The 24289-nt window shown below is 37.7% G+C and overlaps 1 protein-coding gene across 1 annotated transcript in view; it reads right to left on the bottom strand.

Annotated features, from left to right (window-relative positions):
• Positions 1-24289, bottom strand: part of LOC128866000 (protein grainyhead-like) — a 58613-nt gene that overhangs the window by 23927 nt on the left and 10397 nt on the right. The window contains exon 2 of the mRNA XM_054106452.1: positions 23303-24085. The gene's annotated coding sequence lies outside the window, so the exon portion shown is untranslated. The remainder of the gene's footprint in view (positions 1-23302; positions 24086-24289) is intronic.

Here is a 24289-nt window from a genome sequence, read left to right as displayed (position 1 = left end):
TTCAAATATCGCCGTCAATTGACGTCTCTCGTAGAGGTACAATACATTCGCAGGCGTATACTTATATTTATGTGCTCATATACTATATGTATACGTGTGTATCTGTAGGCATTGCTATCTGGTTTTAGTGTGTATTAGTTTATTGAAATTGCCGCATTTGTTGCTTTCGTTCAACCCTAATTTTACCAATGTTCGATCTTCTACAGGCATTGACGTAAGCTGACATGAAATTTTTATAGCCTATAGAGCCACATACCCTGCAGGGAAAATATGTGTACAACCCCTAGAGAAAACATTTGCCATACAGATTTCAAGTTGTGAGCAGCGGCATCTTTCGCCTTCAAAGTGTAACGGTATCAAAACAGTAAACTTATCGTGAGTTCGTATGATAAAGCGGTCAGTCGCTCTGGGTTCTTCTCTTCTAGTCTCTTTCTTAGCAGTGCTTTGTTTTGGCAGCTGTTAGAGAGCGAAGGGGTCTGTTTTGACAGACGTTAAATGAGCAAATTTACAATTTATTTATTTAAAAATAGTTAAAAATAAATTAAAATTTAAACGAAAATGGATCTGACAAAATTCGCAACTTCGCAAAATTGTGGATACCATCGGTCACCATAGCCATGCCCGCAATACAAAAATTTATCGACAACTTTGAGTCGACCAGCTCTGTGCAAAACAAAAACAAAACTCGTGGATGATCATATCGGCCATTCAATTGAACAATTTGCTGCTGCCATTCATTTGCATATTCAAAGGCACTTTAGGTAAATTTTTCACCTTGGCTTTTGTCAAAAATCAAATTTAACAACTAATTTCAATTTTGCTTTAAAATAACGCTATCCAGTCGTAAGCCACAGGTTCCAAGCTTTACATTGCCTGTTTTATCTTCTCAACCCTGACTAAAAAAAATGTTTAGAAAAAAGTTAAAAATTTTGAGATTTACTCAATGTAGAAAATTTTAGTGTGAAGCTTTTTAAAGTGAAATATTCTCGGACGTTTTAAAAATTAAGAAAAGAAAGAAAAAAATCTTTTCCGAATCTTTTGTATTCAAAAATGGTCATATAATGTGGCAATATAAATGGCAAAAAACAAAATTTTTTTTTAATTGCAGACTTGTGTAGGTTAAGAAAATACACAAGAAAACTGAAACTCCTTGTCCATCCCAAAAACTTTACCTAGAGCCTACTAAACGGCAGGCCTTTTGGCTATAGCGATACCAGAAGTAATTTAAGCGAAGTTACAGATTGGTTTGTGATGAGATATAATTTGTCGAATTTAGTTTGAAATTATCCAAAGTGCGATACACATGAAGCCATTTGATACTGCTTTGAGCCTCACAATGTAAAAGTCATCAGCTGCTCATATTTAGAAGAGCAAAAACTGGAACTAGTTTATGGTTCCAAAATCACTAAAAGCGCACCAGTTGGATGCTAGTGAATTTCCCTAAAGGGTAGCTAGTTACTTTTACATTTTATAAGCTAATATTTAGTATGTATTCATGGATGTACATTTATGTAAGTAAATCATTGTTATTAAAGCACTGTTTCGTGATTTTCGTTAATTGGTTAGATGAAACGAATACCAAAGGGTTCAGATGTTGAAAAGATGATGAAAAAGGGCCGAATAATTTAATAAAAATCGAATTTATATAGATACAGACATGTATACGTATATACATATGTACATATAATCAGCCTCACATACACATGCATACAACTTTGGCGGGATACCTAAGGAATTTAATAATTAAATTGATATTCATAAGAAAAATAGCATTTACATATATTTTCAATAAAATTTAAATCAGTATTATATAAAAAAAATGTTTTAAAGATGTTGTAATAACTACTTATAAATGAGGCTCTGCTTTTTTTAATAAAGGGTAATACATTTAAATTATAAAACACTCAAGTCGTGGAACAATTTACCACAAACGAAGAGGCCACAGAAGGCAAAGTATGCTCTTATTAGGATGAAAAGGCACTCGGGTGAAAGCACGAGATGCTTACACCTGAAGTATGCAATTTGTACAACAATCATATGGCGAATATCACGGCCATATTTTTTGAGCAGGCAAACTTTTACCTTCTTTACATATCGGTCCTTTTTGGCTATTTGAAAGGATGCAGAGAAAACCCATCAACAGACGTGTCACCGTTTAAAATGGACTCCAAAGAAGGGTACTGAGCAGGTTCTAATTTTTCTTAGAACCTGCCACAATGCGAATTAAATGCAGAATGTAAATGTGTAATTATTCCATCAGCAGGTGGAGGAGGCGCGTTTTAAGCATTGGTTAGCGTTTTACTTTTAGAATAGAAAAACCAAATTTAGCGCTTGAAAGTCAGCTAAACAAAGCATTCGTAGACAGATTTAAAAAGACGTCTAAAGACATTAGGAAAACAATTCATTCTAAACCGACATCGAACGGGAAATATTTTTTATGAGTAGCTTTTTCATGGCATGAATATACTCAAAGTTTTGCCATTGCCTGCCGAAATGTGAATGTATAGCAATTAAAAAATAAAACAAAACGTATTCGAATGTTACGAGTATTAAATTAAAATCTTGAAAAAATTTCTCTTAAACTGTTACTCGTCAAGTTAATTTAACAGCCCTTAAATATTGATGTCTCTCCCATAATATTGTACGATTTTTTGCGTTCGTCACATTTCACTTACACTCAGCCATTTCTACAGTTCGAATAAATAAAATAATGGGAAGCAACCAAATCTGGACAATATTCTGACCTCAATTTTGACAAGTCAAATGCTTTAAGGGTAGGGCTGCATTTGCACAGATGACGTATAACGTTCTTTCCTCTACAAAGCACTCTGTACTGCGAAAATTTCTAAAGTTAATAGCAATTTTTTTGTGACTAAAATGCCTCGATATGGTTTATTTTACTATGAGTTCCTGAGTGAATCCACATTCCGCCCATACTTACAATGTGGCACAAACATTTTTCTTAGAAATGTCTATAGGATTAAGTTTATTAAAAGTTGAGAGCAAAGATATTTTTACATGTTGGTCTTGTCATTTCCATCAATTTCCCACTCATATACAATATCAGATCAAATTTGATGACTGCTGGCAGATTCAAAGGTGCGCTGAAGGCGTCAAAGGCCTTACCGGTGCTTGCTTTCACTATAAAATACTCGGATTTTTAAGTTCAATTTCAAGCTTAGTATTTGCAGGAATTGACTGTTAGTCAAGATTTGAAGACTATAGATACAGCTGTTTGCACTCTATTCCACATAAAAATGAATCGTTTGCAAAGACCATTTGCAGAAAAAAATATAAAGCATCAATTCCAACCTATAATTCCAGTTGTTGTACGAAAAAGCCCCATAAGAATTATCACCAAAACAGTTTCTAAAACCAATGCAATTTAATATTGTTGGGGATGTGGAATAAGTTCGTAGCGTTTTTACCAATAAGTTAATCAATTATATATTCGCCGTTGCTGTTTACAACCTCTTCCCACCTCCCGATCAATTTTTTGATGCCGTTTTGCCAAAAATCGCCTGGTCTGGTGTCAAAGAAGTTGTTCAGATAGTTTTTCAGGACCTCTTTGTTATCGAAGCTAATATGGTTTGACAGGAAGCGGAAAAGGTGGTAATCGGTCAGTGCAAGGTCCAGAGAATACGGCGGATGCTGAAGGGCCTCCCACTCGAGCTCTTGGAGTGCGGCTTTGACGATTTGTGCAACATGGCGCCTGGCGTTGTCGTAAAGGAGTATGGTTTGACCATGTCGATCAGGTATTTTCCGTCGAATAGTCTCATTCACGCGGTATAACTGGGCAATGTAAAGCTTCTTGTTGACCGTGGCATCCTTTTATTCCATAACCTCCCAGTCCCACCAAGCACATGTCATGAGCTTCTTTGGATGAAGAATTTGAATTCAGAAGGCCTTCCGCTGTGGGACATGTCATCGACGTGAAAGTCGTCATTTTTGAACTTTGCAAGCCATTCTCGTGCTGTGGACTCACCAAAGGCACATTTTGCATACACGTCGCAAATGTCCTGGGCTGCATCGGCTGCTTTTGGACCTCAATGAAAAGCTAAGAAGAGCAGGTGTTAAAAATGTTTGCCTCCTGGGTATTCCATTTCTAAGCCTCAACCTTAATAAAAAAACGAAATAACTCAAAAATACAATTCACATAGTTTTAGTAGAGCAGAAAGAGGTAAATCCAATGAATACTTACCCTTTGCCAAACAGCAAACAAATCGTTGTAAAATAAATGAAAGTATAATAACGCTACGAGCTTATCCCCCAACCTAATATTTGCACATTATATATATATAATTGGCGCGTATACCTTTTCTGGGAGTTTGGCCAGGCTCCTCCTCCTATTTGTGGCGTGCGTTTTGATGTGTTCCACAATGATGTTGAACCTACAGGTTCAAGCCGACTCGGACGAACGGCAGATATTTTTTATGAGGAGCTTTTTCATGGCAGAAATACACTCGGAGGTTTGCCATTGCCTGCCGAGGGGCGACCGCTTCAGAAAAACCTTTTTTCTTCATTTTAATGTTCTGAATTTCGAATGGTAATCACGCACCAACCCATTCGGCTACGGCGGCCGCCTTGCACTTGTACTTTATTACATCAAAATTCAATGGTCAATATTTTTTCCAATTCAAATCGGAACATTAAAGATTTTGATGAAAATCTGTTAAATTTATAATGCTTTTAGTTAAAAATTAGTAAAGAAATAATTAAAAAAATTAAAAAAAAATGTTAACACGAACAATACAGTAAATATAATTTAAAAAAAAATCATCATGCACCGAGTTACTTTTTCAATAAAATCATTTAAATGTTTTGCATAAAAGTATGAGTATTTTTTGTTAAAAAAAGAAACATACAATTGCTTACTTTATGTACAAAAGTTATTACAATCTAGAAAAACGCAGCAAAATAATGGTCAAATCATAACGAATGCAGGCAAAAGACAAAAGTGTTCATTTATATTTTGTTTAAAATCCTTTTTGCTTTATTACTGTTGCACAGCGCCTTTGCATTGACAGTAATCTACAACGTTCACCAGGAATTGATTCCCATCCTGCCTTCGCCCTTCCAAATTTGTGATATTCTTCGTACTAAGTGCATTTTTATGTCGCTCCAAAGATTTGCATTGGATTTAAGTCGGCACTCGCAGATACCCAATCCAGAATAGTCACCGAATCGTCTTCGAAAAACTTTTTTGCAACACGAGAAGTGTGCTTCGGATCATCGTTTTGTTGAAATTTCCAAATGACCGGTAAATTCTGTTCCGCATAAGGTAGCTTTACATTTTGAAGTATCTGAACGTACTTGACCGCATCTATATTACCTTCAATACGATGAACTGGCCCCATACAGTTCCAGGCAAAGCAGGTCCACACCATTATTGAGCCTCCCCCGTATTTGTAACCAAATTGGGATCGAATGCTGCACGTTTTAGTACTACTGTACTTCCTATTATCTAGGCCCACTATATTTATTTTCGTTTCATTGCTGAATAAAATATAACGCCACAGTTTTCGAGTCTACACTATGTGCTCAATTCGGCGTTGTCGTTGCGAGGCTGTTATCAATGGCTTCTTTCGTGCCAGTCGACGGTGAAGCCCTGCTTATACCAATCGACTCTGTTCTGTTCGTTATTGGCTTTTCCATGTAACTCGCAGCACTTAGCAGCACTCTTCTTGGGATCCTGTTTTGACAACCTAACAATCATCTCATCCATCTGACTTCTGGTAGTCTTTCGCACTTTCTTTTTTCTGGGAACGTTTTCTCCTGTTTCAAACTCAGAAAAATATTTCAAAGCGTTAAAACCATAGTTTTTTAAATGTTTAACTGTGTCTAAATAGCACTGCAGGATAATTCTGTGATCACACAAAATATATAGTCAAGCGCAAAAACACCCGTTACGGCACCATACAAAAAGGATGCACATATATGGTTGCCAACGCATCCTCCACAAGTATTTTTCAACGATTGTATATGGTTTTTGTAGGAAATTGAACAATATTTTTATAAAAAAAATTATTAGATCTAAATAAAACACAAATAAATTATCACACCTTATCAAGAAGTCCCTGTTCTATAGTTATTTATTTCAGCATATAATATTTAGCCTGGTTATGCATCGCCTCCACATTACATTAAAAAATTTCCTCATCCTAAAATAGAGAACGCAATTCTTCGGCGTGTAAATCTAATCCAGCTGCCCACACAAACTCGATTAGTACTTCTAACCCGTTCAGTTGCCTTTAACTGTCTTCTTATGTAATACGCATCTCATCGTTGTAGTTAACTAGACAGTCAAGCTGGTAATCAATCAAAACTCGTTTTAGCCTGGCGCCGCCGGCTTCGTATTAGTCCACATCATTTCACTTTACCTCAAACAGCCAACCATTCACTCAGCGATTGCCATTGAACTTTACTGGATACTGGTTAGTTATTCACTTCCGATTTGCTTGTAAACAAAACAGCCGCGTCAGTCAAACCAAAGTCGACGATCAACAACAGAAACGAGACTTTTGCACACAACATACCATCAGCAGCCAGTTGCCAGTTGTCAGACGCAAGTTGCCGGCAATGTTGATGGTTATTATAAACAAGTAAGTACTTGTAATGTAAATGCCAATACCAGTAAGAGTATTTTTGCTTGCAACTGTTATGAGTTAGCATTACAGTGTTGCTAGTATCTTCTTGTTGTTGTTGTTGTTGCTGGTGCGGCGCAATAGTGCGTTTTTGTTGTTGTTGAATGAGTGTAGTATGCCATAGTGTCGTAGTTGCTGGCTCTTCTTCTTCCTCTTGTTAATAAATTTGTTTTTGTTGCTGGGCGGCATTGTCGTTGCGGTGGCCCTAAATCAGTCAGGCAGTCAGTCACCCGTATGGGAACCAGTATGCTAGCCCGTAACTCTCACGCTACCTCACACACTCACCAGCGCGTACGCTCGCTCATTTTGTAAATAATAGTCGATGGGTTGCTCTGCTCACCAGCTGGTTGGCGAGCCAGTTCGTCACTGCAGCAGGTCGCCAATTGTTAGGCGGGCATTGCTGCTAAGGTATTGGTGCGGCGGCTTTTGTTTGTCTGCTTGCCAGCTTGCCTGCCCGGTCATACCAGTCAAACCGCCACGTGCTTCCAAGCGCCTGAACCTGAAACGGAACATCAACAATCAACAATTTCAGCGGTGGTGCCAGTGACAGTGATGTTGGCGATTGCGGTGGCGGAGGTGGCAGAGGCAGTGACAACAACTAGCATTGCTACTATATTACCACTATCAACAACGTGCTATCAGTAAATCAGCTGAGCTGAGCGCGTTGACGCTAACAAACAAAACAAACAACACTCAACAGCTGATGTGCCGCTATGGTTGTGCTGAATGGACTCTGGTTGTTGGTGTGCGCTGGGCAAAATTACCCCTACAATAATTCGAGCGTACGAGCGCGTCGTACACAAGAGAGGGAAAGGAAAACTTGTCAGTCAACAATAAATTGTGTCTGGGCGGCAAAGCGACCACGGCTCATCATCACTTGTGCGACGCGCATGCGTATGCAAAACTCGATCGTGAACATAAATTGCTGCAAAAGGGCATCAGAGAATTATGAGTGTAAGCGAAAAGTCATTAAAGCACAAGTGTGAGGAAGCGACTGAGATTGTTTGGTGTCGGGGCACACCCTGTAATTCCACTACCTGAATAATTGAAAGAAATTCCAGAAATGAGGTAAGAATTAGGAATGAGAGCCAACCATTTCCAAAGAGAGATTTATTTATTAAAAAACAAATAATAATAATAAAAATAATTGGCGACTACACTTCTGTTAGGTATTTTGCCGAGCTCTTCCTTCTATTCTGCGTGGCGTGCGTCTTGATGTTGTTCCTCAAATGGAGGGATCTACAGTTTTAAGCCGACTCCGAACGGCAGATATTTTTTATGAGGAACTTTTTCACGTCTGCCAAGGCACAACCGCTATTAGAAAAAAATGTTCTTCATTAGTTCAGTTGAGTTCGAAAAAATATTAAGAAAGATTATTACATTAACGCACTGCACTTTATCTTGAGTACGCCCAACTTTATTGGCACGTAGACACGTGATTGTTAGTTCGAAATAAGATACAATAGCCAAACAGGATAAATATAATACACTGAGTAACTGTCTCATAAAGAAAATTACACAATTTCTAATTTTTGATGGTCTATGTTCATATCTAATAACTTCGATGGCGGAGCAATCAAAAACACGACCGTTCACGACAAAATCAAATCCAAAATGAGTACTAGGCCGCACTTCTCTTTCAATTTATACGATGTGTCTTTATATTGTCCTAAAAATGGCGGGAATTAAAGCTTTATGCCGACTCTGAATAGTTTTTATCAGACGCTTTTTCATGAGGTAACTACGCTGGAAATTGTGCCAATGCATGCAGTGGGACCACCGCAATTGAGGGTGCCTGAGAATGCCTGCTACCAAATAAGGCGCATTAATATTTACTCTGAGTAAACAATCAATTAAATTTTTTTTATTTTTTACTTTTAATTGATATCTAGATATAGTAAGTATGGAACACTGAGCTGATAAAATTCGTATTTGGGTTGTGAGCCGCCATCACTTCAATGTTATTTCCATTAATTTTTCTCTATAGGAAGTTTCGCGGTTCCTTTTAGCGGCACGTTTCCGAGCAGAAAAGCATGAACATGAGGCAGTTGCACGATACCACAATTTCGATACAAGAAACAATTGCTTTTGTAGCTTCTGGCTAAAATTGGTATCATCAGCACAGTCACATTGGCACACAAACATGAATTTGCTTTCTTATAAGCTAGTATTTTCATCAACTATCGAATGTTAGATTATCCTGGTCTGTACTTCATTATGTGAAATAAAAACGATTCTAATTACTTCGAATTATTTTTAATTCGGTCTAAAACTTCCATTCTATATCAAGTAAACTAGCCTAATACTCATTAGTGTATGGTTCGCAACGAATCTATATCAAAGGTGTTAATATACGCAATTTTAACTGGCCTTTCTTACGCACTTATCATAACCCGTACGAGTGTTTCTTTTTCAGACTTTTCTAAAACCTTTTATTATAGCTTTTTTGCGAACGGCTCAAAAATGTACACTCAACTATGAGTTAGGTGTTAAAATCTACTACAAAAAACTCCTCGTTAAATTCAGAAATTTTATTTTAAGTCGTTTCATTCAAGTTATTTTCAATAAATCAATTGCACTTTCGCCAAAAATTTTAAAACTTTAACCTTCCCCTGAAAAACTCTTTCAAAAATATTAGCATTTTGTTTGAGCATTTTGAATAACATTTTTGTAAAACGGAAGGACTCTGTTATAAACTCTATTGACTTCACGGGTCTACCAAACTCACTTTTCACTAATAATGGCTTGTCTACACTGGTGGCCACTTTTGGACCACAGAATAATATTAGCGAGGTAGACCTGTGTTATTAGTCAAATAATCTTTGAGAATCCTTTATTTACCATTATATGGATTTTTTTTATCAACATTCGATGACAAACAATACAAGTAATCGGAAATGTTGATGATCACTGAATCAAAAAATACTTATGATTATTTACTTGTAAAAAAAGAAATTAGAAATTTAAAAATTAACCGAAATTAATCAACATTAATTTTTTTGCACAGAAATAATCCAAATTAATTAAAAACTAATGAAATTAAAAAAAAATGTTACGATTATTTACTAGTAAAGAAAGGAATCATAGATAATCAGAAATAAAAAATATAATCTAAATTAATTATAATTCATATTTTTAATCAAAAATAATCTTATTGAATTAAAAAAATAATCAAATAATAGAAAAAATTAATTTTAAAAATTATCACTTAAAACTATCCCAAAAATTAATTTTTGATTAAATAAGTTTTTAGTCAGAAATAACCAAAATAAAATAAAAAGTATTCAACTAAGTAAGAAAAAAATAATTTTGAAAAATTCTTATTAAAAATATTACTAAAAATAAATTTTAATTAAATTAATTTTTGATCAAAAATAAACAAAAATAATTACAAGCAATCAAAATCAAACTAGTAATAAAAAAATGTAATTGAAAAAATGCAAAACTATCAAAAAATTGTTCTTTATTATTGTTTTGGGACTCGCATTGGAGGCACGCATAGCAAATATTTCTCCGTAACGTCTTTAATTCCCATTTTCTCAACTTTTTGTCCATTGTGAGGTCCAATTTTAATTAATTAAGCAGTTTGGTACTACTAGCCTTGAGGTCTTTGTTTTAAGAGTTAGAATTCAGTTAATCGGTGAGTTTATAGCCGTGATTTCTCTTCCATGCATTTTTAGAAATTAAAGTTTTCGCGAGTATGCGAACTGAATCTTTTCTTTTTAAATTGTAGAATCCTTTACATGCCTAGGCTTCAAACTAAGTAGAGACAATTTAACAAGTCTCACCATCGATGAGAGAATTCAAGCAGCTAACAGATCGTACGCGTCACTAACGTAACTCTTCAAATCGGAACTACTAAACAGACAATGCAAATTGCTTCTGTAAAAAACCATCACTAGACCAGACTTTGAACGAAAAATACTCAGAAAAATGTTTGGAGCAATCAAAGGTCACTGCGAGTGGTGTATAAGGTGGAACGACGAGCCAGCTTATAAACGGCGCACCGGTTAAAATGGCAGAGCCGATGAACTAGAGGAGGACATCACTAAACTGGGATAAGGAATTGGATAAAAGTACCAAGCAAAGAGGTGTATGGAGGTCCCACGTGCAGCAGACCAAAGCTCACAAAGAGCTGTAGCGCCAAAAGATGATGATGATGCGAGCTGCTAGTTAAAGCACTATACAATTTATCCTTGACTGCTTTGTGTGTCAATCAGTTTTAAATATTAATTTTTTGCACTCAAAAAACTTACTAAATGAGATGTTTTATAAAAAAAGGTGTTGCAAAAACTAAAAGCTCAACCCAAATTGCAATTACGACTTTTCTTCCCTTAAACCGGGACATTTTTGTGATGAGCATTTTACTAATTACATCTGATGAAAGAAAGTTGACTCAGCAAATAACGCAATGCGAATCGACTAGGAATAAAAAGACTAAAAAAAATCCTAGAACACCGAATTGACATTACTAGCAACTAATGTGTTTGGCTAGCTTATCAGCCCTCCCAGGGTTTTTCAGGACTCTACAATACTTACCAGATACCTAATATATACCTATGTATACAAGCACATTCATAAGATAAAAAATTTCCTCAAAAATCCAATTTATTCAAATAGGCTGAGAGGAATACGTCTAAGTGTAACACGCATCTACTTACCGGCTTACGTACATCTGTAACTAGTCCGTTTAAGCTAATATTCAAATAATTTTAGAGAAAAAACTTTTCGAATGAAAAAAACATCATCTATGCACCTATATTCACAAGCATACACGCATACAACTTCAATAAACTACTTTAATTCCTTTTTCTTTTCTTATCTTTTAACATAAAATTTCCCAATTTAACAGTGACCCTCATCACAATGCCATGAAAAATGTGCTGTGATACACGAAAAAATCATTACCAGCAGACAAAAAAGGCAAACAAAAGACTCAAAACACGAACTCAGTAATGTAGCAGCTGTATTAGAGAGACAAAAAAATATGGAAAGAGCACAAAACTCTAAAAGTTTTTCTATTTTCTAAGCTAAGTATTTTTTTTTCGATTTTAATTACTTAGTGTAAGAGTGAATTTGCGCAGTTGTTGCACCGCACGGCATTCAACTCGACTAGTAGCAGCAGCAGAAACACCAACAATAATAATAAATCAACACAAAGTCATCAAATAACTTAAGCGAACAACAGAAAAAAGTTAACAGTTAAAATATTGAGTAAATGCTAAAAGCATGCAAACATGTATGCCCCCTGCCGCCGTTTGCCTACCTACCTGCCTGCCCCTGGGCTGCTCCCGCGGTCAGCTGTCTGACCTTTGCGCGGAGAAAACTCGCATAGCTGGCGTTTAAATTACGAAGAAAAACCAAGCGAATGTATTGCGTTGGCGTTGCCGTTGCAGTTTACATTTTTGATGTTGTTGTTGTTGGGTTTGCTATTGCTGTTGCTTATAAGTAATAAGTGAGTGTTTCACGTTAAATTCTCAGCTTTACAAGCTAGCAATGGCAGCAACAACGCCATCAGTAAACCAAAACAACTACAACAATGACAGCGCATAACAAATAGCAAATGCCATAGATACAAAAACAACAAGTAATGTACGTAAAAAATTTAGCAAAGCCTTCATGCAATAGAAATAACTAAATAAAAACAACAATGAAGGCATAGAACAGCTATCTAACAGCGCGATTCGACTGCCACAATCGCCTCGGCTGCCAAACGGCATGAATTATTAAGATGCAGCTATGAGCCTGTGCTTGCGCCAAACAGCAGGCCCCCATGGACCAGACGAACGAACTAACTACACTCGAATACTGGAGACTTAACACAGAAACACGCGAATAAATGTCCATATTGTGTGTTGTATAGTATGTATATATGTATGTATAGGTATATATAATATAATATATAAGTACAAGCGTCGTGTGTGCGTTGAAAATGTTTCTAACAACGGCACGCCGCCGCCACCACCACCACAATGCTGACAATCAATCGATAGCGGCCATGCTGGAAATTCTTTTATTTATTTTTTCTCTAAAAATTTCTTTCGTTGCCGCGCCGAAGCGTACGGCGATTCACAGAGCATTCCAATAGAAAACAAAAACAAGCCAGAAATACACAGCAAAAAGCTAAACGAGCTACCACAAAAAAAGAAACGAAAGAAATGCTAGACAGAGTGCAGAAATACTGTGAGTGCTTCGTTGATGGCACAGATTCGCGAAAGTTGTGAGGGAGTGTGGCTTTAGTGAGATTGCACGATGAGGTTCACTCGCCACTCCTAAGACAAGCTACAACATTTGTTTCTTGTGTCACCTACAATTCACGCGAGGTATTACTGAACCGAAACTTGAAATGTTAACACGGATAAGGCAAGCTTGTCCATCCATTGCTTTATTGGCTTCTGGTAAAGGTAAAAACGAGCTCTGTAGATCGAGGAACAAGATCGTAGACCAAAAGTAAGTTCGTTTTAGTAAATCAAATCTTTGCTATCAATATGAGTACAAAAAGCTATTCGTTTTGCTATGAATTAATACCATCACTTTCACAAATATCAGTTATACATTAGTTAAGGAGACTATATCTTGAAAAGGCATCTTTTTTCTGAGAAAATTTGACTTTATTGAAATTACAAATCAATTAGTGCATTATAAGAGGCAAATTGCTCTGAAATCTATAACGTTTTTGCGGGCTCTCTGGTAATTTTTCTTTCTTCTTCCTGCTTCTTTCGTTCCTTTCTCGTGCTAACCGGAGCTATTTGGACACACCACGTGAAGACTAGTCCTTCTCCGCTTGAGCTCTCTTTCTTCTTCCTCTGCTACCGCCATCAGATACTCCATGGAATACTTTCAGAGCCAGAGCATTTATATCCATACGAACGAAATCACCTATCCAGCTGCATCTTTATTTACAACACTATTTCAATATCGCCGTAACGCTCACACAGCTCATTGTTCCATCGTCTGCGATATTCGCCATCACAAAGCTGCAAGGCCTAAAAATCTTCCATACAAACCTCTCGAGCACTCTAAGTGTAATATTTCTTCGTCGAGAGTCCATGGTAGCACTTGTTGCCAAGAGAGATTCTCCATTGGATTTAAAGGTCAACTTGATTTTCGGCGTTAATGCTGGATCCTAAATAAGGGAACTGTCAACAGTGACGTGCATGTTGATACCTGGATAATTTACGTTTATAACAAAACATAACAATAATCCTTTATTAAGTAAGAATCAAGCATTCAGTTGCTATGAGCCGTGTTCCTAAATTATATTCTAATATAAAAGTCAGTTGACTCTAAACATCTCGCGCGAAGTTGTCGAGTCAACTTTTCTTTTGCAATGTTGACGATTCTCTCTATTGTTTTTAAACATCTGGAGGTCACCCAGCACACGCATGTTCTCTCAATATTTATAGACTCCAGGTATCCATTTGATATCACATCTATTACTAGTATATCCTTAAACCATTCGCCTTCTTCACAACTGATATTCTGTCTGTCTCGCTTCATACCCAACTCCTGCCTAGAACCTGGCAATGTAAATGTGGCACAAATGCTTTAGGAGAAAACTTAGACACCAAGAAAAAGATTGCATAGCAACGGCTAAGAATTAGGTTCCTAGAGGACCTAAAAGCCAACTTCGGAAATCAATTCTCTAACGAGGACAAACGAAGCTGAAGAAAAGAGGGTGGGGAGACAGAGGCAAAGTCTATCAGCCAGCGCTTAACATTAAGTTGAAAAAGTATTTTCGCTATTTTTCTGTTTTCGGCAAAGAGCTAAAAAATCTGCGAGCAAGTAACAACAACAATATTAACATTTCAGCAACAACAATTGCGCCAACAACTGACAGAGTAATGGCAGCAACAACAATAATAAACGGCACAGTCAGAGGTAAAACCAAAAGAGATATGTACAACTACGTGAGTATGAAAGTATGCAGGTATGTACGATGGTGATAAGTAAGAGACGCGAACGCAGCATCAACAAGACACCAAACAGCAGGAACAACAACAACTATGGTAGTGACCATAGCGATTAAGAAAAAAGAGAATAAATAACAATAAAGCAAAAAAGGAAATAAAAGACAATGACGATTTTTCAGCCAACACGATACCTTAAACTAACTACAAGAGCAATAATATCAACAACAACAGTGAGTGGAGTGATGGTAATGGTAATGGAGCTGGTGGTGATGGTGGAGGCAATAAGAAATAACATTGCCGTGTTTTGCTGATGGCAGTGCATAAAACATTAAATACAACCAACAACAACAAGAAAATACACATACCTACATACATACATATGTACCGTCCATATAAAATAACGCAGAGCAAAGAAATACAATACAAAAAATCGGAAAAAACCAAGAAATAAAATGGAATACACAAAATAAAAGAACAAAGCGATGCTGAGAAGTAGAAATCGTAGCAAGTTGAATTTGGAATGGAAGTAAAAGACAACCGACAGACGCAGAGCCTACTAGCTGAGGTTCAAAGAGACAATAAACACATACGAACTCTGGCAAACTAAATAGGAGAGGGAAGCGAAGGGAATATTCAAGAGACAGCAAGTCACAGATATACAATAAAGACAGTCACTGCCACACAAACAAATATTCGATCAATAATACAACAATAAAGTGTGTGTGTAGAGCGAAAAAATCCCATGAAACCAACGAAAGACTTAAGCTACAAACGTTCATATAAATTACAGCGGAGCGCAACAGAGCGCACAGGTACAATGCGCAAGCAACAACTACAAATACAGATGGTGAACATAGAAACAATGACAAGAGATAAGAAAACACATACATCGCAATAGGGCAATAATTGCAGATGGCTGAGAGAGAGATGATTTCTCAACGACTCTTACAGGTAGCTACACAACATAGATTCCACAGGCGACAAAGCGGCTAAAACCGATATCGCTGGAACAGACAGCAAAGTAACGAGTAAACGCGCAACGAGTCCAATCACCAGCTGAGCATTGTTAAATATAGTACTTGTGGCTTTACGACCAAGACGCTGCATAATCAGCGTACAGGTAATACCAAGAGAAAGGTAGTTAGTGGAGAGCGTACCACGATAAATTATATGTATTTATGAAGACAGAGAGAGAAAGAGAGAGAGATAGAGAGAGGAGAGTATGCGATGACGTAGCACAAATGAGCATGCTTGCAATTGCAGCTTCGCAGCAATGGCAACAGCCAAGGCTGCAGCAACATAAAGTGGCACGCAACGCCACAGGCACAAAGATCAGAGCACCTCTGCCACCTTCGATCGAACGATCGATGCTGTGGCTCAAGAGTTACTTCCACCAACAATTCAACCACAACTACAAAGTTGTTATGCCTGATCGCTCCTGCAATACTTACGAGTACCAAGCAGCCGCGCAATCTTTGACTTGGCATGCGGACGTCGTGCGCTTGTCGTAAATTCGTCGGCTGCGCTTGGTACCACATTGCAATGAAAGGGGTGAGCGGATGTAGGGGGGCGGTAAGTTTAGCCATTCAGTCAACCTTCTCATGGCCTCCTGCCATACGAACGACCAACCGACAGACCAACCGGCCGCCTGCGCATGCGCCGCCAAACAGCTGCCTTTGCCTCTCATTCCCAAGCAATGGTTATGCGGAAAACGCTACAGATAAGTGACAGGCGCAAGGGATAGGTAGCTGAGTGAATTTGGTACTTGGTGTAATGGATTTTGTGAAATTGAAGCTGCAACCAGCCAGTCAGCTACATAGAGTGTCGCGTGGGCATAGCTCTTGCAGTATTGCAAGTAGGCACAAGGGGAAATGCAAAGCCTTAAAAGTAAGTAAAAAATGTACTTGTACGGTTAGTTTTGAGAATTACTAATTGAATTGATTATCCGATTACTAGTCCCTAAACAATTCAAGGATTGACGATCCCACTGAACTGCTTTATTCCTGAGTTGATAGTTTATTGTATTCGTCGCTCCGATTTGTGTTGTACGTATTGGATTTGCCCTAAAGCTGAGGGGGATTTCCAGTTTTATGCCAAATCCGTTTGGCTGAAATGTGGAGAATTATAATTGCCCCCCTTTACTCTCATTTTATGCTTACGGAAGCCATTAAACCCGGGACTAACCGAATGGATATCAATTCGCCTTTGAAGTCCGATTATCACCAAAGTCTTTTCTCATATTGAGTGTGTTTAATTAATATATGTATTGTAAAACTCATTCCAACACAATAGATCAACTCAACATTATTATCTTAGGAATCCACTGAAGTCTGCAAATTGAGGTAATCAACAGGCCGGCTTTAAAGCAACAGCTTCCCTGTTTTAAGATGTTCCATACAAGAAGCTACCGAAACTTGGATTACACATACCCTGCCTTCACATTACCTACACTGATCCAAGATATGGGTCTAATATTTGGAAAGTTACATGACAGCAATAAAAGTAACCCTAAAGCCCGACGCTAAAAACATAAAATCAAACAATCCAGTATTTACTTCCTCTCTGGAAATTTTCACAATGGCAGCACACATATCATGACCTTCTCCCTGACGCCCAGATATTCCTATATTCAAATATACCAGCCGTCTAAAAACATACACAGATTGTAGGATGCTAGCTTATAAGAGACCTAAGCCAATTCTACAAACTTCAAACAGTCGTTTCTGATGAAGAACCGAGGAGGTCAAGTCTATATTGTCCGCGATGCTGCTACTGATTCATAACCCAGAAACAAAACAAATGTATGGATCGTAGTAAACTCATAATTCTGGGCAGATGTATGAGATGAGAGGTCTAAGAACGAGAGTCAGTTCTACGCTACCGGAATGATCCGACCAAAAACTGTGACTCCATCAGTTTTCTCCAAACATTTATGGCAAATCTTTATGGTGCTACAACGAGAGTAAGTCGCAAAAATCGCGGATGGAAGGATTGAAAACGGTAGATAATATTTTGTTTTTAGTATTTAGCACTATATGATAACTCAATACACTCAAAAACGGGAAGAAAACAACTATGAAAAAATTAGTCTTGCGCGAATGATATGGTTCCTTATTAAGGAAGGATAGAAAACAGTTAATTATGGAAGAGACATTAACGGTTATTCAAGGGGTTCAAGTTGAGAAACATTTTAATTTGTAAGTGCTACATTCTACTCTAGCAGAGTAGATAGTTTATTGCACACGCTCCGCGTCCAGACCGACTAATTGTGGTGACATTCTCAAACATTGGTCGAAAAGTCGAAAAACTTGTTCTGGATGTTGAATGTTTGAAAAAAAAACAAACACAGGAATGATTGGAGTATCACCTACGTCATAAGACCTTCACTCACATACGTGTGCGAAGTCTGAGTGTTGAAATCCAATAAATCCGATCGAAAGAAAGATTCTAAGAAAAATATATGGATCTGTACGACTTGAAGACGGTATTTACCACATTCGGTACAACGACGAGTTACACACTTATCAGGGGTCAAATGGTGATGGACAGATGAAGAAACCGGCCGAGAAAATCATGGAGAGATGACATTCAAAGCGGCTTTAGAGCTTATCTGATGTCAAACAAAAAGCTGATGATCGAGTGACGAGTAACACATGCCAGTTTTTCAATTGGCATAGTGAGAACAGAAATTATTTACGAACTGGACTGTTACTAAGAAAGAAACTCAAGTGTATTGTTCTGATTCCTGCAGCAGCAGTTTATGCAGCAGTACAAAATAGATGCAACAATACCCAAGCAGTTCCAGTTGCCACAATCAGCTGGAAAAATGATGGCTACTGTTTTGTAGGAACTTAAAGGCTTTTTAGTGAAATATTTTAAAGAAGAATACACTAAGCTAAAAAGTCGTGTTGCGATTGCTGCTCTACCCAAGAGGCTTCGAAGGACTTAGTAGCTACACTCTTAGACTATGATTTAGCTCTTCCAGGTTATTATTATTATTTAATGAAAAGCAACCGCGTGGAAAAAAAAATTACTGTTGATGATAAATGAAGCCGATTGTATTTGAGATCTAGTGAAAAAAAATGTATGGTATAAGTATATGTTGAAGAAGGTATGTTCAAGCCTTACCTGAAAACTCAGCGAAAAAGAAAAGCAAAACAATCAAACAGGATTTCGCCCTCTATTGACTGCTTGCACTTTTTGACCTCCTCACGTATCCTGTACTCCCTTCTTATCAATCAATTCGATTAGTTCGCCTCAAATTGTAGTTTAAGTATTAAAATTTAAAAAACAAAATAAGTAAACACTTTTTTGCAAAATTCCGAAAATTGTACCGCTGATTATGACACAAATTAAAACAAGTATAAATAAACAACGACGAATAAAAACGGAAACATGCAAAACAAGTAAGGAGGAAAAATAAGTCAACAGAATAAAAACATAGAGAGCACACGATAAACTGGCTCAGAGCAGACTTAAATGTTTGGATTACCTCCCGGGCTCTTTAGTAGATGGATAGCAGCTTGAAGATTGGCGGCTAGGCGCATAGGCGCGGAGGCAGGGGTACATCGAAAGAAACAAGCCAATCAAGAAACAAGTGAACCCGGTTCAAGTAGTCAAACAGCCAGAGAATGCTTATCACAGCGACTGGCTAGCCGTAGCAATACAGCGATGCAGGAAGGGAGGCCGCAATTATTAACGAGACGGCGCACAACTTACCTGACAAGCAGGCGTACAGGTGGAAGGCAGACGACAGAAGGCAGTGGGTTGATAAGAAACCAGTAATCGGCGGCGGCAAGGCATCTAGAGCCGGTTGGCTGTTGCGGTATAGCGGGAAAGGTTTCGGGTAGCCAAGCATGTAGCGTGCACGAAACACGCATGCAAAAGTTGTTGTCGCTGATTACAGCGGTTAATGTTATTGCTGGCGTGCCAAAGTTGCCAGTAAAGATGATGTTTGTTATTATTTCTTTGCGTTGTTGATTTCTGATGTTTTGTTTTGTATTGATTTACTTTGCTTTCGGATTTGTTATGTGAATGACAGTTTCAGCGATTAATCTGCAGCACTGCCTCATGACTTCCAATGGTGAAGTTGTGTGTGCATGTCCGTGTATTCCAAGCACAACAAATAATCAGTATGATGCATTGAAGTGGAATGGTCAACGACGGACATTCTTCTGCTCCGAGTGGCTCTGACGGCATTATTGGCGCCAAAGGGATTAAGAGCGCAGCCACTACGGCCACTGACTTTCGAGGAAAGGGTACTGAGTCGTGGCTACAAAGGAACGGACCGATATTTTAAAAGCTCTCGAGGAGAAAACATAAATAAAGTCTACAAAGTTTTCGGTTCCCGAAGTTCGAAACTCACTAAGACTTTAATAATAATAAAATTTTACTCATGAATGTTTTATTATTCAAATTTGCAAAGTGTGATCCAGTGAGAATTTTTTTCTTTACTTGTTCACTCTGCTCGGGAGCATATGGCCTCGTCTAGGCACCTTCATCGTACATGGTTTTGGCTGATGTTTTTGCGCCGTCCCATATGGTGCCGGCATCAGCTAGCTCGCACAATATCGATCTTCTCCAAGCACTACTTGGTCGACTGCAACCTCTGCTTCCTTGCGGGTTCCAGTCCGATGCCATACTCGTGATGCTATCTAAGCGTGTGACCTATCCATTGCCACTTTCTGCGTTTGATTTGCCATAGGATGGCTTTATCATTCGTTGATCTCGACAGATGGGATGCTCAGCCAGAATATTCTACAGATGACGCGGAGACATTTGTTGACGAAAGATTGTAAACTCTGTGTAATGGTGTTACAGACCAGCCATATTTCACATCCATACATCAATTCTGACTTCACACATGAGCTGAACTTTCGAAGTTTAGAGCATCTCTAGATTTGCGAACTAGAGCATACCGTATACATTTGCCTGAACGCCATCTTTGCTTTGCTTAGCCTGCAGTAAACATCTTCATCCGCCGTCTGCCGTGTTCGAACAGTCGAGGTAGCAGTAGCTTTCGACAAATTCCACCAAGCACCCATCAACCATTATAGGTCTTGCTTTATTTTTATTGATTCTCATAGCCTTCGTCTCGGCGATCTGACAGCGCGAGCCTGCGTAACTTGTCTGCCCGCCTTGCATGTAAGTGAGTTTGTGAGAGAGAAGCCAGATGGCCTCTCCTAAGTCCAGGATGTCTGATGAAACTCTAAACGATGCCTCTTGGTGCAGTGCCAATTGGCTCATGATGTCGTCTAGGACGATGATGAAGAGAAGGGGCGACAGGGGATTACCTCCCCTTACGCCTTCGTTGATGGTGAATGGGTCGCTGATTTTACCGTTGTGAATCACTGCCAGTTTAGAGTTCTCATAAAGGGAACTGATGAGGCGGAATATCATAGCGGACACTCCCTTTCTACTCAACGCCAGCCATATTGAGTCTCGTTTTATTGTGTCGAATGCCTTCTTAAAGTCAACGAACAGCATGTAAAATGGGGAACGCCACACAACTGATTGCTCTACTTTGAATCGAAGAGTGTTGGTTTGGTCAACACAGCTTCGGTGAGGGTGTAGTGCAGCTTTCGCGCCTCTTAAGTTTGTTGCCTTAAATTTTGGATTTGGAAAAGATGATTGCTTCGCATAATTGACAAACGGTTAGTTGGACGAATAGTTGGACAACCTCAAAGAAGGGTTTGGTGGTGTCCAATGCGTATTCGTGCGATTTGCCATTTCGTAACCGTAAGCAAAATATGAATTCATCACAATACACCACAGACCATAGAAGAATCGACCGATTTGATCATTGATCACAGTTTACCAAATAGAAATCTATTATCAAAGAGCAAAATGATTACCGACTCATATTCTATTGTATAGAATTAAAGCAAATGCGAATGCGTTTGGCAAGAAAAAAAATATTCTTCACTTAAGAACAACCAGAGCTGCAAATCGCAAGGCGAAATTTCATGAATTATTCGCTAGATTTAAAGTCTTACGACTATTTGGTGCTTCCGAATGGAATGCAAAAATGCTGGGAGGTAAGAGATTTTTGTGCATTTTGAGATGGTATTAGAACTGCATAGAATCTTTTTTTTTTGGTATTTCGTAAAATTTGGAGGGCACAACAATTGTAAAGAAATGTCAGATGAAGTGTATCGAGCAAAGAGTTGTTCAAAAGAAAAATGGTTTTTTTTTTGCGCCGAATAAAGTCATTTTTATTCTACTTACTTATTTATTGATTATTTTTTTATTTATTTATTATAATTATTATTTTTATTTTTTTTTAATTGGAGAAACTGTAGATGAAGTTTATCGAACAAAGGGTATAATGTGTTGAAAAAAAAAAACAATTTTTTTACCGCATATTTTTTACTTATTTTTTTTTATTATTATTTTGTTTCTTATTAGAGAAACTACGCATGAAATCTATCGAGCAAAGAGTTAAACTTTTTTTTTTTGCCGAAAAGAGTACCTTTTTTTAAGGTTTCACGGACTTATCGACTAACCTTTTTCAATTATTTTAATTCTTTTTTTTTTTTTGAGAAACCTTGGATGAAGTTTAAATTAGGAATTTTCAGGGACTTGTTGGTTCACGCCCGTGCGCAGACCCTCAGATTTAGGAGCGGTTCCAACTTTTGTTGCAGTCTGATATAACTTTGCTTGTGTTTATAAATTTATGACACAGTACACGCTTAAGTCATAGTTTTAGATATGATGAATCATTGATTGGTGATAAGGATAAATAATAATCAAAAACAGATTGAAATTAAATTGAACCCTGCATATTGGCCAAACGGCTGCCGTGGCCTCGGCGGCACACCTCCAAAGACCACCAAATGCAAATAGTTTCTTATCTAAAGGGTGGTAAAGTTTGAAGGGCCGGTGTTGATTTCGAATAAAACAGATTTTTTTAGGAAATTATTGTCATTTCTCTTTATTTTTATAATATTGGCAAGTCCAAATTACGTACGGAACAAAATATTGGCCAAATAACCGCCGCGACCACGGCGGCACACCTCCATCTGATGGTCCAAATTTTCGATGACGCTGAGGCATTGAATTTTTGCTGGTTTATCGACGTATACCTTTTCTTTCAAATAACCCCAAAGAAAGAAGTCTAACGGTGTCGTTGACGTTTAGGTGTGGTTCAAATTCAACATCGGCCTTTGAAATTTAACCACCCTTTATATAGATATTAATCCTAATTGCATATAGGAGTGCAAGCTACAATAACCATCAACTCCTGTCATCAATTAAGTGCAATTCTTCCATGAGAACAGATTCTCGTTTGCTGGAATAATGTCATAACTCAAAAACTTGAAAATTCGAGAAGAAGCGTTTTACATTACAATTTACTATGCCTTCCTAATTGAAAGTAAAGACACATTTCCATCTAACTTTTCGTCTACTGTTAATAGATATCGCTAAAACTTTTTGAAGCATAAAACTAGAGGCTTGCTTATCTACCAAAAAAAACTATCTTTAAAAATAACACTTTCGCATCAAATCAGAGATGTGACCATATAATGAAATCGAATGTTCATTTCAAGAAACCTTCAAAGGTAAAACTTTTTCTATGTTTGCCAATCTATAAGAATTAATATACTAATCATATTTATTTGTAACGCCTTTAGAGCAGCGAGTGTTATTATATAGTAAGTATTTCAGCATGTACTAGGCCACTTACGCATACTATACACCGTTAAAATTCATTCAGTTTTAAAATGGAGTATTCGTTTTACTTACATAGTGCGCCTTTGATTGAAATTCACTCGCTGCAATTGTTGTTGGTGTTGGATACATTCATGTGGTGGACATCGAATTTATTGCTGTCGTCGTATTTGCAGTTGCCGTTAGTGTTGTTGTTGTCGTTGGTCAGCAGCTGGCGACACAGCTACCAAAAATTTCATATGGTCGCGTCTATTTGGCACTACGGTGGCTATTTCATCGATATCGGTTACTCGATTGCCCGACTGAACGATGGCGCTGTTACTGTTGCTGTTATTATTGTTGCTGCCTTCACTGTTGCTGTCGCTGTTGCTTGTCAAGTTGTTGGTTTATGTAGCTGTCTCTGGATTATATTGACTCATATCAAAATAATAAGGAAATCATATTTCTTTCTGTATGCACTTCGGCTTTCAATTTGATTTTATTGCGGCTGTGAATGTACTTACATGCATACAACCTTGTATGTATGTATGTGTGAGTGCGCTTGTAGATTTTTAACATTTACTAGCTGAATTTTTATTTATTTGTATTGGCACTTAAATTCATTGATCTCATTTTATTTCACTTTGTTTCCGGCTAAATTGATATTTTAATTTTCTTTCGCCTGTAACAATTCGAAGTGGCTGGCTGGATTTATTTCGGTCACTTTTAGTACTGTACACTTTTGGCATGCTTTCAACACTTGTTTGCATTCAATGCAAAACTTTACTTTGCTTTCAGTTTGGTCTGCAAAATCTTATTATTTATATTTTTTTAATTTGATTTTTTTGTTGTTAAATACTTTGCTGCATCGAAATTGCACTGAAATAAACATAAAACTTTTTTATATTTAATGCCTTTTGTCTGGCTTACACTACATGGTATGCAATATAATATATTTGTTTGTCCGCGTATGGGTGTGTGTGTGAGTTTTAGCAGGAGCGCTGTGAAGTTGTGGCCGTTTTTATTGCCTTCAAAGCGCAGTTATACAGTTGTTAGGAGTTGAGAAAGAGTTGAGCTGGACTA

This window comes from Anastrepha ludens, chromosome 6, assembly GCF_028408465.1.
Source record: "Anastrepha ludens isolate Willacy chromosome 6, idAnaLude1.1, whole genome shotgun sequence".
Classification (NCBI taxonomy): Eukaryota; Metazoa; Arthropoda; class Insecta; order Diptera; family Tephritidae; genus Anastrepha; species Anastrepha ludens.
This window is presented reverse-complemented; position numbering and strand designations above follow the sequence as displayed.